Source organism: Carcharhinus amblyrhynchos, chromosome 3 (genome assembly GCF_965287045.1).
Source record: "Carcharhinus amblyrhynchos chromosome 3, sCarAmb.v2.hapA, whole genome shotgun sequence".
Taxonomy (NCBI): Eukaryota; Metazoa; Chordata; class Chondrichthyes; order Carcharhiniformes; family Carcharhinidae; genus Carcharhinus; species Carcharhinus amblyrhynchos.
In genome coordinates this window covers 51,783,490-51,798,678 of record NC_137326.1, presented here as the reverse complement: position 1 = coordinate 51,798,678, position 15,189 = coordinate 51,783,490, and the positions used below count along the sequence as shown (strand labels likewise).

General features: G+C 43.1%; 1 protein-coding gene across 3 annotated transcripts in view; it reads right to left on the bottom strand.

The window, feature by feature from the left end:
• itpr1a (inositol 1,4,5-trisphosphate receptor, type 1a) overlaps positions 1-15,189 on the bottom strand; it is a 516,106-nt gene that overhangs the window by 222,938 nt on the left and 277,979 nt on the right. The gene's annotated exons all lie outside the window — the stretch shown is intronic.

Genomic DNA, 15,189 nt, shown 5'->3' with positions numbered 1-15,189 from the left:
CGTAGCCCCTGCCAATGGTTGGTCTTTACTGTCATAAATAGTGTAGCTTTTTTAAAAAAAAAGCAATTAAATGCCCCACCTATATCGCCATGAAAAAGGAGGATTTTCAATTTATTTCTGGGTTCCACATATAAGTGGCTGTTATTTTACACAAACCCTCAATGCTGGCCCAGTGAAGAATATAAATACACAAGACGCAAGCCAGAGCAATTCAGTACTAACCACTACTGCTGTGTATTGGGCAGAAATCAGCACAGCACGTGGTTGAGATGTAGCACTGGGACTTCTACTGGATATCTGACCCATGTTGGATCTTAAAGTTTATTAGTCACAAGTAGGCTTACATTAAACACTACAATGAGTTACATGAAGATCCCTTAATTGCCACACTCCAGTGCCTGTTTGGGTACACTGAGGGAGAGTTTAGCATGGCCAATCCACCTAACCAGCACGTTTTTTGGACTGTGGGAGGAAACTGGAGCACCCAGAGGAAACCCATGCAGATTCAGGGAGAACGTGCAGACTCTGCACAGACAGTGACCCAAGCTGGGAAGCGAACTGTGAGTCACTGGCGCTAAGAGGTAGCAGTGCTAACCACTGTGCCGGGGGAGATGACTACAAAACAAAAAATAACCTTCATACCAAGTCTGGAGAATTGCAAGTTCAAGAAAAATGTTTCCCCTTATTAAAGTACGCACTATGGACATTTCCTGTTCGAACAATTTACTGAACATGGTATCCCATGCAAACATTCGTGAAAGTACATGAGTCAATGGGGAAGGTTTCCATCAACCAAAAATACAAGTCTTTCAGGCCACATTCAATCTGCCACCCTCCTGCTACTTTGATACAACTTCAACAAAACCTGTAAACTGGAGCCTCATTCCAAATTTCATACAACTACCTAAATGCAATCACAAGTTGGTAAGGTGGCTGTAAAGTAGCAAACCCCTTTATGTTAGCCCATTTCAGGGCTTCTTAAAAAATTACATTCCCTGCAACTACCCTGCCTTTAATTTCTCTTCTCGTTTTTCTTTCAAAACTCAGAGGGGAAAGAATATAAATTTGATTTCACGTGAGGCAAATAGGCCGGAGTGCACACCAGCAATCTGAGGAAGCTAGCTGGTCTGGTTCAGTTCTTAAAAGCCACCAAATATTACCCTCCTTTTAAAATGTAGCAAAGGAAGCTGCACAGGCCACTATTTTCACAGTTCCTTCACTGCACTGGATTTTTAACTTGCACATACTTTGGCCAGTGAGCATCAAAAGGCTATTTGATCAGTTACTGGGATCTCCGAGAATTGTACTGTCCTCGCTCCAGTCGCCACATGTACGTTCCCCGCAGGGGTCACTTTTGTCTCTTTCGATATCCCAGAAACGATCAGGCCCATTGGAGTGCCCATGTTACTATCTTGGTTCATGGCAGCTTCCAACATTTGTAGCTTTACTTAACCTTCATCATTCAGTTGGTCTTCTTTTATTTATGTAACTTCACTTTCTGAACATTTTTTTTCCCCAGTTTCCATCATCAAAGGTGATCAGCAAGGGCCCCACCCACACCATCCCATGCCTCTGCATACCAACGGAGCCTGTTCCGGTAATCTTCAGGTCCATGGATTAAAAAAAGCAAGCAAAAAAACACTATGCAGGCTTCATCTATTTGCAAGACTGCTCCTTTCTGTGACCAACTCTCCCAACTAATTTAACTGAAATGTGTTTCCCAGTCATGATGCTTTGGGGCTTTTATTAAGCAAGAGTGCAAAAGAGACACAAACTAATTGTCCATCACCCTAAATCCTTACGGACTCAGCTCCAGTAACAGTCAAGAAAAAGACAAGTTGGCTGTAAATCTTCTGAACATCCAGCTAATGTAATTTCAAGCTTCCCATCACAAGTTACAACGTATAATTTGATGGTTTGTGGGGTTTGAGTGGGAGGGACAGGAGATTGATGAGTAACTGTTAGCATGAATCAACCATTCAGAAACAATCGCAGTGTTCTGCGACCTACATCAATTGTTTTAATCAAGGGGGAGGGGCTCAAGAAACTAATGAGCAATTACTTTTATTAACTAGTGGCCTGCATCATTTCATTGATAAATCCTCTCCATCTCTATCTGTCAGTCACTGAAACTCCATTACCTGTGATTAAATCTTATTCTAACAGTTAATGAAGCAAAGCCTCAAATTACACATGACAGGTAAGATCACACTCACTGGTCACAGTCTTAAATCAATTCAAGGCAGAAAATGTGTGCAAAGAGTGGGTAACAGACTTGAAAGCCACTACCAGGGTAACAAATGCATAGCAACATTTGCACTTCATCAGGAGAATTACCACAAGCAGCTCATTGCCACAACACACGGGATTATTGCTGCTCCTCTTCCACAAAAGACAAATTCCCCAAGCATTGTCACTTTCACACAGCCATCATTTTAATCACAGAACTTTACAGCAAAGAAAGAAGCCATTCAACCCCTTGTACCTCCACCAGTTCCTTGAAAGAGCAATCCATAGAATCATAGAATCTTTTAGCTCACAGAGCCTGCACCAACCACAATCCCACCCAGGCCTTATTCCCGTAACCCCACTTATTTACCCTGCTAATCCCCTAACATTAGGGTCAATTTAGCATGGCCAATCAACCTTACCAGCACATCTTTGGACTGTGGGAGGAAACTGGAGTACCTGGAGGCAATCCATACAGACACCGGGAGAACGTCCAAGTTCCACACAGACAGTGACCTGAGGCTGTAATTGAACCTGGGTCCCTGGCACTGTGAGACAGTGTTAATCACTGTGCCATGGTGCCATCCCAATTAGTCCCGCTCCTTGTGCCCTTCCTTGATAAGCCTAATCCTTTCCAAGTATTTATCCAAATCTCTTTCGTAAATTACAATGAATTTGCTTTCACCACATCTTCGGACAACTTGCTATTTTTAACAAAAACATCACTAACCCTTTGGGTTTTTGACTTTCGGATTCTGGAGGACCCAAGTCTGCAAACTGGTTCCAAGTGTTGCAGATGGAAACTCTGGCTTCCTAGCCTGGTGACGACAGACTCGTGAAATATTAGTTCACAAGCTCATTATGGGCAGTGAGGTTTAGCAAGCGTCCACTGGAATCCGAACGAAAACAGGCATAATCACAAAAAAAAGGCTAACGTGTTATGTCAGGGTATCAGCTGTCTCAATAGAAAAGGGGAATGTACAAGTTATTTTATAAATGGAGTTCAGATAGTGTATAAAAGTTGTCTTCTGGTCATTTGGTAGAAGATAGCAAAGCTCATTGCTGCATCAAATGTTCCCCAAATAAACCATTGTGACAGCTGTATAGGCAGTAACCTTCTGTAGAATGCAAAATTTGCTTACTAGATAGTCAAACCCCACTTGTCCAAGTCTAGGAGGCTGATACAGGCTGACAACATCCAAGGCTTAGCGATCACAAAGCATGTGCAGGAGTCTCACCAGCATAGTAATTGGCAGTTCACCTGACATGTCTGATTAACTTTTTCCCACCAGTTATATTCAGAAAATGCTGTAATCTGTAATGCCCTGAGTGAAAAAACACATCAGAGCCCAGTGACAGTGCTTCTCCAGATCCCAATGAGTCAAATTCACTCCTCAAGCATTAAAACTGCTTTCAGAACACTGGCATGGTTCTTTTTGACTGGATTTGCACTTTAAACCCGGGGAACCAATTTGTTGGCTCTTTTTGATTTTCAGATTCTGTAAGGCCCGAGTCTGAGGGGAGATAAGTTGATTTTTTAATTGCCTGAAGATGTGGTTAAACCAAATTTGTTTCACTGTTTATTTATTCATGCAATGTGGGCATCATGCATTTATTGCCCACGATCTATTTGCCCTTGAGAGGTTTGGTGGCGAGACCTTCTGAGCTACTGCAAATCATTTCATGGCAAGGAGTTACAGGATTTGGACTCAGCAATGAATAAACAGTGATATATTTCCCCGATAGGCTGACAAGCCTCCAATTTATCTATCAGCATTGAATGTTATGTGTCAAGTGCTCATCCCAGGATGTGAGGCAACCCACCTCAACCACCCTGCCTGGCAGCACATTCCAACCCTCTGGGCAAAAAAGATTTTCCCTTACATTCCTTCTAAACCTCCTGCCCCTCACCTTGAGGTTCTGACCCCACATGACTGGCTCTTCAACTAAAGAGGCATTGAACCAATATTTCTCTTCGGTGTTCACGCGGGGGACATGAATATAGCTGAGGAGGACACTGGGTTGCAGGGGAGTAGAATAGACAGTATTACAGTTGATAAGGAGGATGTGCTGGATATTCTTGAGGGTTTGAAAATAGGTAAGTCCCCTGGTCCAGATGGGATTTACCCTAGGATTCTCTGGGAGGCAAGAGAAGTGATTGCAGAGCCTCTGGCTCTGATCTTCAGGTCGTCGTTGGCCTCTGGTATAGTACCGGAAGATTGAAGGTTAGCAAATGTTGTCCCATTGTTTAAGAAGGGGAACAGAGACTTCCCCGGGAATTATAGACCGGTGAGTCTCACTTCTGTTGTGGGCAAGGTTTTAGAAAAAATTATTAGGGATAAGATTTATAGTTATTTGGAGAGTAATGAATTGATTGGAGATAGTCAGCATGGTTTTGTAGCGGGTAGGTTGTGCCTTACTAACCTTGAGTTTTTTGAGAAAGTGACCAAAGAGGTGGATGGGGGTAAGGCAGTTGACGTGGTATATATGGATTTTAGTAAGGCGTTTGATAAGGTTCATCATGGTAGGCTTCTGCAGAAAATGCAGATGTATGGGATTGGGGGTAATCTAGGAAATTGGATCAGGAATTGGCTAGCAGATAGGAGACAGAGGGTGGTGGTTGATGGTAAATATTCGTCATGGAGTTCGGTTACGAGTGGTGTGCCTCAGGGATCTGTTTTGGGGCCACTGCTGTTTGTAATTTTTATTAATGATCTGGATGAGGGTATAGTTGGGTGGATTAGTAAATTTGCTGATGACACCAAAGTCGGAGGTGTGGTAGATTGTGAGGAAGGGTGTCATAGTTTGCAGGAAGACTTGGACAGGTTGCAGAGCTGGGCCGAGAGGTGGCGGATGGAGTTTAATGCGGAGAAGTGTGAGGTAATTCACTTTGGTAGGAATAACAGATGTGTTGAGTATAGGGCTAACGGGAGGACTTTGAATAGTGTGGATGAACAGAGGGATCTAGGTGTATGTGTACATAGATCCCTGAAAGTTGGGAATCAAGTAGATAGGGTGGTTAAGAAGGCATACGGTGTCTTGGCATTTATTGGTAGGGGGATTGAATTTAGGAGTCGCAGCGTCATGTTGCAACTGTACACAACTCTGGTGCGGCCGCACTTGGAGTACTGTGTGCAGTTCTGGTCCCCACATTACAGAAAGGATGTGGAGGCTTTGGAGAGGGTGCAGAGGAGGTTTACCAGGATGTTGCCTGGTATGGAGGGGAGGTCCTATGAGGAGAGACTGAGGGATTTGGGGTTGTTTTCGCTGGAAAGAAGGCGGCTAAGAGGGGATCTTATTGAAACATATAAGATGATTAGAGGTTTAGATAGGGTGGACAGTGATAGCCTTTTTCCTCAGATGGAGAAAGCTAGCACGAGGGGGCATGGCTTGAAATTAAGGGGGGGTAGTTATAGGACGGATGTCAGGGGTAGGTTCTTTACCCAGAGGGTGGTGAGGGATTGGAATGCCCTGCCTGCTGCGGTTGTAAATGCGCCTAGTTTGGGGGCGTTTAAGAGATCTGTGGATAGGTTTATGGACGAAAAGGGATTGGTTTAGGTTAGTGGGTCATTGTTTTTTTTTTAAACTGGTTGGCGCAACATCGTGGGCTGAAGGCCCTGTTCTGCGCTGTAATATTCTATGTTCTATGTTCTAAAGCTGCTCCCCATCCACTCTGTCTACGTTCCTTAATCTTATACTCCTCGATCAGGTCGCCCCTCAGTCTTCCCTGCTCCAACAAAAACAACCCAAGCTTCTCCAACCTCTCTTCATAACTTAAATGTTCCATCCCAGGTAGCATCCTGGGAAATCTCCTCTGCACCTCCTCCAGTGCAATCACATCCTTCCTATAATGCGATGACCACAACTGCACACAGTATTTCAGCTGTGACCTCACCAAAGTCCTGTACAACTCCAAAATCATCTGCCTGCTTTTGTAGACAATTGATCAAGGCAAGTGTCTCATATGCCTTTTACATCACTCCACTAACTTGCCCTTCACCTTGAGATCTTTGGATAAACATGCCAAGGTCCCTTTGTTCTTCAGGATTTCCTAGTGTCATGCAGCTCATTGAATACTTGTGTAAAATAACATGTGCATCACCTCACACTTTTCAGGGTTAAAGTCCATCTGCCACTTATCTGCCCATTTGACTATCCTGTAATTCAAGATATGCCACCTCACTGTTGACCACCTGGCCAATCTTTGTGTCATTCGCAAACTTACTAATTCTTCCCCTCACATAGTCATCTATGTTATTTATATAAATGACAAATAATAGGGGACCCAAAGATCCTTGTGGCACACCACTGGACAATGGCTTCCCGTCACTAATGCAGCCATCTATCATCACTCTGTCTCCTATAACTAAGCCAATTTTGAATCCACCTTATCAAATTACACTATATCTCATGTACATTTACCTTCTTTATACATCTCCCTTGTGGGACCTTGTCAAAAACTTTGCTGAAATCCATATAAAACAACATCAACGGCACTACCCTCATCTACGCACCTGGTCACCTCCTCAAAAAATTTAATCAAATTTCTTAAGCCTGACCTCCCTCTAACAAAGCCATGCTGACTATCCTTGATCAAGCTTTGCCTCTCCAAGTGGATATAAATTCTCTCCTTCTGAATTTTCTCCAATAGTTTCCCTACCACTGGTGTGAGACTCACTGGTCTGCATTTCTCTGGCTTATCTCTACAGTCCTTCTTAAATAGCAGAACCACATTAGCTGTTCTCCAGTCCTTTGGCCAAAGACGAATTAAATATTTGTGTCAGAGCTCCAGCAATCTCCTCCCTTGCCTCCCAAGTGGTCTGGGACACAATTCATCTAGACCAGGAGATTTGTCCACTTTGAAGCCTGCCAACACCCTAATATCTTGTTTTTCCCTATGTCAATTTGCTCCATAACCTCACTGTGTCTCTCCCCGAATTCCATACCTTCATCCTCATTCTCTTGGTTGAACACGGATGCAAAGTATTTGTTAAACACTCTACCGATGTCCTCCGACTCCACCCACAGATTGTCCCCTTGTCTAAAAGCTTGTTGTAAAAATCCAAGTCAGTTGTGAACAGGAAGGTAACGAGGGAAAACAGTTCTCTTGAAAATCTGGGTTTGCTACCCAGTGCATGTTCAGTTCCAAACACTTATTTAAACTTGTGTAATACAGTATAGCAAATACAGAGAAACTGTTGACTGCTGTATTACTATCACATTTCAACAATATCTTGTCCTCTCTTTATGTTACAGCGTTAACACAAACATCTTCCTGAACATGCACAATGGTGCTGCAAGATGTACAAGATGTGCATAAAAATGGGGCTCCAAGGCTACTTCCAAGTTCCTCCGATGAGGAATAAAGTGGCTGCAGGTGGATGAGTGCTTTACTTTCCGCAGACTATAGCGGGGTTCTTGCTGAGAGAAGTGTTGATGCCAAACAATAAGTTGTAATAGTGACCGAAGCATTCATTCACCTTTATCAACGCCATTCTATACATTTCTGCACCACATAATTCATGCTTCCACTACACCAGGGGCCTCCCCATCCATTGCTCGAGTTTCTCAATGCAAAGGATGAAATGCAGCATGGAGGCACAGCAGTTCGCACTGCTGCCGCATAGCACTAGGGATCCGGGTTCAATTCTGGCCCTGGGTAACTATGTATGGAGTTGGCACATTCACCTGTGTCTGCATGGGTTTTCTCTGAGTGCTCCAGTTTCCACCCACAGTCCAAAGATGTGCAGATTAGGTGGATTGGCCATGCTTAATTGCCCCTTAGTGTGCAAAAATGTATAGATTAGAGGGATTACAGGGACAGGGCAGTGCAGAGTCAATGCAGAATTGATGACCCAAGTAGCCTCTTTCTGCACTGTATGGCTTCTATGATTAGCCAGTCCTTTGCAGCACATAAAATTAAATGGAAGGTGTCACTTTGTACTCTTGGCAGGACAAAGCACCACAATAAACTCATCCTGGGACAATTACACTTGTAAATTTTATTTTGGCACAATTTACATTGCATATATTTGATTAAGGCACAAAAAGCTGTGCATCTCAATCACCTAATGTGACCTAACAACAAACACACTGATTTAACAACAAGCACTGAGGCTCGCTGTCATAGTCCCAGTATGTATCATTCTTCAAATGATTTTGATTGACACACTGCTCTTTTCTAATACAGCATGAATTCATCAACAGGGAGCACAAGGAAAAAGAACATGACAGCTACTAGTATAAACAATTCAAGATGTCCTGTTAATTTCCTGCCATTATTACCCCCCGCCCCAACCTCACCCCAAAGCTCATGCCCCTGCCCCCCCACCAGCTGGAGTAAAAAGATGGGGGATGGTAGGAATGAAGGAACATGGAAGAGAGGAAGAGCAGCAGGATAGCCCAACATTATCAAGGTACCACTGATTCAGTGTTACACTTAGCACCATCTTTCCTCCTCCCCCCTCCCCGCCCCCACCTCGTGGTTTCAGATATGCCTCTGTTCAAAATGGTAACTAGCCCAAATGTGTGTCACAGGTGTGAGATTTTCATGGTTGAAGACACATTTAGAGGCGTTAAAAGGCAGCAGATTTATTTAACTCTTGTTATGAAATTGCAGCTACATGTGGGATGGAGGAGCGGAGTTGGGCTGACATTTTAAAGGAAAGTTTTCCACAGTTTTTGGCTGCATTGTTGTTGGTGCTGACTTTCACACAATACTTTAACCTGAGAGTCTGTCTGTCCTCTCAGGTGGGCATAAAGTTTCCCACCCCACTATTTCTAAGACAAGTGGGAGATCCAACAATGCAACCACAAAGAGCCTTGCTTTAACATCTCGTCTCAAGGATGGCACCTTTGACAGTTGAGCAATCCCTAAACAATACCCTAAAGACATAAGTGTAAATCATGTTCTCACGTTCTAATAGGGAACTTTAGAACCTCTGAACTCAGAGGCTATGGCTACACAAACAATAGCCTTGCTGTAACAGGCTATTAGGGAGCAGAGCTATTCCAGCATTACCACAACAAATGGAAGCTGGGCAAGTGGGTGAAGTGATAATGGATGACCAAATCACTGGACAAGACTGCTAAAAATAAATCAGTGGGAGGCACTAACAAGTGAGATTTTTAGGGCACAAAGCAGACATATAACCCACGAAAAAGGAAAAGAATTGGACTGCCAAATCTAGATGCCATTGGTTGTCTAGGAAAATACAGGGGACAATTAAACAAAAAAAAAGCTTAGGATAGTCATAAAGCTCAAAACTGCAGATAGCCTAGTCATGTATAGAAAGTACAGGGATCAAGTAAAAGTAGAAATAAGGAAATCAAAGTGAGGGAATGAAAAAAAATGTTAGCAGGGAAAAGCTAAAAAGATGTTTTACCAGTACATAAAGAAGAAAAGGATAATTAAGGAAAACATGGGACCTATCAGAGATGAAGAAAGGAACTTGCATGAAGATGCAGAGGATATGGGAAGTGCTTTATATTAATTTTTTATCTATGTACTCAGAAACGAATGGGATGATGCAGATATAGTAATCCAACAGCAATGTGAAATGTTGAATATAATATTCATAATGAATGAGGAATTGTTAGAGGAGTTGGCTAGGGTGACATTGAATAAGTCGCCAGGGCCAGATGGATTGTTCTCTTGGATGTTGAAGGTGGTCAAAGAGAAAACAGCAGATGCTCTAAGGATTATTTTCCAATCTTCACTAGACACAGATGGAGTGCTGGAGGACTGGAGGAATGCAATGTGGTTTCATTATTTAAAAAAGGATACAAAGGAAATACCGAATAATTATAGGCCAGTTAGTCTTACCTCAGCAATGGGCAAATTGTTAGAATTAATCCTGAAAGATCAGATAAACTGTCACTTAGAAAGGCATGGTTTAGCCAGGGATAGTCAGTATGACTTTAAGGGAAGGTCATGTCTTTCAAACTTGAGTGAATTCTTTGAGGAAGTGAAAAGGAGGATTGATGAGGGTAGTGCAGTGGATGATGTCTACTTTTATTGGAGGCTTTTATTGGAAGGATTTGACAAGGTCCCACAGATTGATCAAAAAAGTGAAAGACTGTGGGTTATAGGGTAATGTAGTGAATTGGATCCAAAGTTGGCTGAGTAATAGGAAAGAAAGGGGAGATATCAATGACCGTCCTTGAGAATGGAAAACTGTTTCAAGTAGTGTTGGGACCCCTGTGGTTTGATTTATATATTAATGGTTTGGGCTAGAATGTGGGACGCACGGTTGTGAAATTTGCAGACGACATAGAAATTGGCTGTGTAGCGGACAGTGTAGATGATAAGTGTAAGCTCCAAAATAACATCAATGGGTTGGTGAAGTGGGGGTGAAAATGACAAATGGAATTCAACTCTGATAAGTGGGAGGGAATGCATTTGGGGAGGTCAAACAGTAAGATGGAAATTCACAATAAACTGGAACATATTGAAAGGGGCAGACAAAGTAAGAAGTTTTGATGTGCAATTGGATGAAACCCTAAAGTTAGTAGTACATGTAGATAAGATTATAAAGAAGGCATATGAAACACTCTCCTTTATTGACAGAGGTATGTAATTCAGGAGTAGGGATATAATGATGAAACTGTCAAGACACTGCTGAGGCCACAACTGGAGGATCAACAGTGTCTCTCTCGCACGCACACACGCACGTGTGCAGTTCTGGTCAACACGTTAAAGGAAGGATGTAGGTGCTCTGGGGAGGGTGGAGAGGGAGGAGAGAAGGTTTACTTGAATGTTGGCAGGGATGGAGAATTGTAGCTTTGAGGAGATTGGTGAGATTTGCCTTACAACAGAGAAGGCTGAGGGGTGATAGGATGAGATATACAAAATTGAATAGAGAAGGAACAGACGGGAGAAACCTTTTGGCAGAAAGTTCAAAAACCAGGCTGCATAAATTCAAGCTAATTGGCAGAAGAATTAGAGAGGACAATTTTTTTTTTACACAGACGGTGGAGGATGTCTGGAATTCGCTGCCTGAGTTTGTGATGGAGGTAGAGACCCTAAACCAGAAAGGGCACCTGGGTGTCTTTGGGTCAGCATGGGCAAAATGGGCTGAATGGCCCCCTTCTATGCTGTATCATTTCTATGGAGTCCTCTATATTCCAGAAATTTTATGAGAATTAAGATCTGCTTTCAATCTGTTGATATTTAAAGTAACGAGGAGCCTTGCTAAAAGCAGCAAGCTGAAGACAGACTCGTTCCCAGTGCCAGATCTCAGAGGCACATTTACCACAGTTTACTTTCTCTTGGCAACATTCAGCTTAAGTCACTGTCTCAGAATTGCTCATTGCTCACAGGCATAGCTGGTGTAACTCAGTGTAACAAAGAAAAGGACTTGAACACGCAGTGGTTCCAAATGTGCATTTACAGATTGAGTTATGGTGTGATAGTATGACTTAAAGATCAGGTTTTGGTATTTGAAAACAACCAACAAAACTGGTTGGCTGAATCAACTTTTGACAGTATGCGAGAATCGTCCACTGATCATGTTGGGACCTTGCATTTATGGTGTTACTGTAGGGTTCATAGAAACCCTACAGCGCAGAAGGAAGCCATTCAGCCCGAGTCTGCACCAACCACAATCCCACTCAGGCCCTACTCTCATATCCCTACTTATTTACCCACTAATCCCTCTAATTTACGAATCTCACGACTGTAAGGGCCAATTTTTTTTTAAGCATGGCCAATCAACCTAACTTGCACATCTTTGGACTGTGGGAGGAAACCAGAGCACCAGGAGGAAACCCATGCAGGTACAAGGAGAATGTGCAAACTCCACACAGACAGTTACCCAAGGCAGGAATCGAACCCAGGACCCTGGAGCTGTGAAGCAGCAGTGCTAACCACTGTGCTACCGTGCCGCAGAGATCAAGAGATTTGTATGGTGGAACAATAATTGTACGGTAATAACACAACTGTATCCATACATACAGGATACAGTCCTATAAAGGTACTATATTCATGCAGGCTTCTATCAGACTCGCTGCTACACTCAATTATTCCCATGCGACTCCCTACATCATAATGTAGGCGTTATGTTTTCCTTGTCTCACTTTAACCCTTAGCGTCCCAAATACCCATTACATTTGCAGTACAGCACATGAGGGGAAACTTTAATATATTTAAATGAATTAATTGTTGCTTCTGGTCAGTGTTCTTTATATTTTTATAGCATTAAAAAAAATGATGCGACCTCTTTTTGAATGCAAGGCAAAGAGTAAACACAAGGAAAGGAAATTCTGAGACAGCAACTCGTCCAAAACTCAGTTTTTTGTAGTACCTTGCCTTATTTGTACAGAACTTCCATAGGCATAGGTCAGCCTTAACAGTCACTTACACTTGCATGTCCACCAGAACACCATCAAACACCCCAAATAATGAATACGAGCATCGCTGTCTCAAAGGGTGAACAAGATTCAAAGGATTTCTGCTGTCTTTGCTTCTGAAATTTGTTGTGCCCTGCATGTTTCAGCAGAGAGCGCAAAGTTTAAGTGACCGGTTGCTATGGCAGCTGTAGCCCAAGTGGCCACATGGTGCCATGGCTTCCTAAGCGTTCATGGGTCAGGACAACCAGAGTTCTTCCTGGAGTGCAGGCAGAGTTACAGCATGTTAACAGCTGCTCAGAATATTTCACAATCTGTTGTTACAAGTCTTTTAGTCACCAGTCATGGCATGCTGACATGGAGAGAAATTTCCCCTCACGGTCCAAAGTTCTGCAGGTTAGGTTGATAAGCCAAGCTTAAATTGTCCCTTAGTGTCCCAAAATAGAATCATAGAAATCCTATAGTGCAGAAACAGGCTACTGGGCCCATCAAGTTTGCACCAACCACAATCCCACTCAGGCCCTACCCCCATATCCCTACACATTTGCCCACTAATCCCTCTAATTTACGCATCTCAGGACACAAGGGGCAACTTTTTTTTTTAGCATGACCAATTGACCTAACCCACATATCTTTGGACTATAAGTGTAGATTGGAAATATGTAGATTGGTGAAGTGGTGGGGGGAGGGATTAGCAGGGTAAATACATGGAATTATGGGAATAGGATCTGGATGTGATACTCCAGAGAATCAGTGCAGACCTGATGGGCCGAATGGTCTGTTCCTGCATGTAGGGTTTCTATGATTCTATATCCAGATGTGCACCATGCAAAGCTTTCAAGTCATATCAAGCTCAAGAACCATGCAGCTACATGCGGTCCAGACCTCCAACGGTCACTTACTATGGCTGACATTTTCAAACGGAATGATAAACAGCACTTGATCTGAGTTCACTGAAATTTCAAGTGATTTGAATGCAACTACCTGCCAGAGATGTAGAGTAATACAGTCAGTATCATCAAGAGACACTTGGCCACACATGACATCCCTCAGAAGGTGACTGACAATACTCGCCAATTCATCTCCAGTGAGTTTAGGAATTTTTCACACACACACGGGACTTGGAGCACATCACAAGCAGTCCTCTATACCCGCAGTCCAATGGCCTGACTGAATGGATGATATACACGGCTAAGTATCTCCTACAGAAGTGTGCCCAAGATCAGAGATTACAATGCTGCACTCCTCAGCCTGTGAAACATCCAAGACAGGGTTTTCCCTCATCAGCACAGCAACAGTTCTCCAGGGGCACCAAGACCGCAATCCCCATTGCCAATGCTGTTTTGAAGCCCCACATTGAAACCAGTGAGCAGTACCCTCATAAAACACCAACTCAAGGAGGGAAAAGTCACTATGATCTTAATACTTGCAGATTTGACCCTTGAACAATGGTCAAACACTCCAAATTCAGACCACACAGTGCCATGACAAATGGCTATGCCCCACAGCCAAACTGCTATTGGTGGCCTTGGGGGCTGCCCACCAAGTACAAAACTGGCATCACTTACTGTAGCAGCAGCTACCACAATAACTAACAACACAGGTCCTCTACTCCATTACAAATGGAGGATTCGCTAAAGACCTACATAGCAAGCCCAACAACTAATGGGTATACCAAAGAAATGCCTCAGATTGTCCACAGAGGACATCACCTTGAGGGCATCTTCAGCACAGCCAACTGGCACAATCACACACACAGGGCAAATGAACAAACCGGAAGCTGAATCTATGTTCCACACATCGTAAATAGTTATGTCTTGTCAGTCTGTTTAATTTGTATGGTGCAAAATGGTTTACACACAGTTAACGTGCACGCACACCATTACATTCAGTACCACCGGTAGGCCCAACTTAAATGGGGAAAGAGGTAGACTGAGTGATGCCGTGGCTACTTAAGGGGTCACAAGTTGAGAGTGCGAGAATTCTTCCCAGAGCAGGGGCAGAGTTACACCACGCAAGAACTGCTCAGAGTACTAAATAAGAATTAAATACTGTTGCTCTAAGTCCTTGAGTATCCAGCACTTCTACAGCACCCATTGTAGAGGTCCACTCTTCAATTTCCAAAGAATAGTTATCATCCTTCTGAGGTAACAGTAAGAAGCCACACAACACCAGGTTAAAGTCCAACAGGTTTATTTGGAATCACAAGCTTTTGAAGTGCTGCTCCTTCATGGCTCCTCACCATGGCTTTTGACAAATTTGACAAGATTGGATGGTATTCTGTTCACAAATACATACATGTACCATGCTCCTCTCCCAGAAATGACATGCCCTTGGAAAAGAAATCAAGCTTGCAAACAAATCAGGCTTTTCCCAACTCTCCTCAGTTCACAAAAAAGCAACAGGAAGTTGCATATAACATTTCACCATCAGCTGCAGGGTTTCAAAGTTACTGCAGAGAAGATACAAGTGCCTCTTGGGGGAAGAAAAATCTTGGATTTGATCCCAGTGACTCCAGCTTGCAAAGGAAACATGATGTAGCTGCAGTACAGTTTAAAAGTCCCAACCACTCAATTATTCACATATGCCAACTGAGGAAACTAGCAAATACTA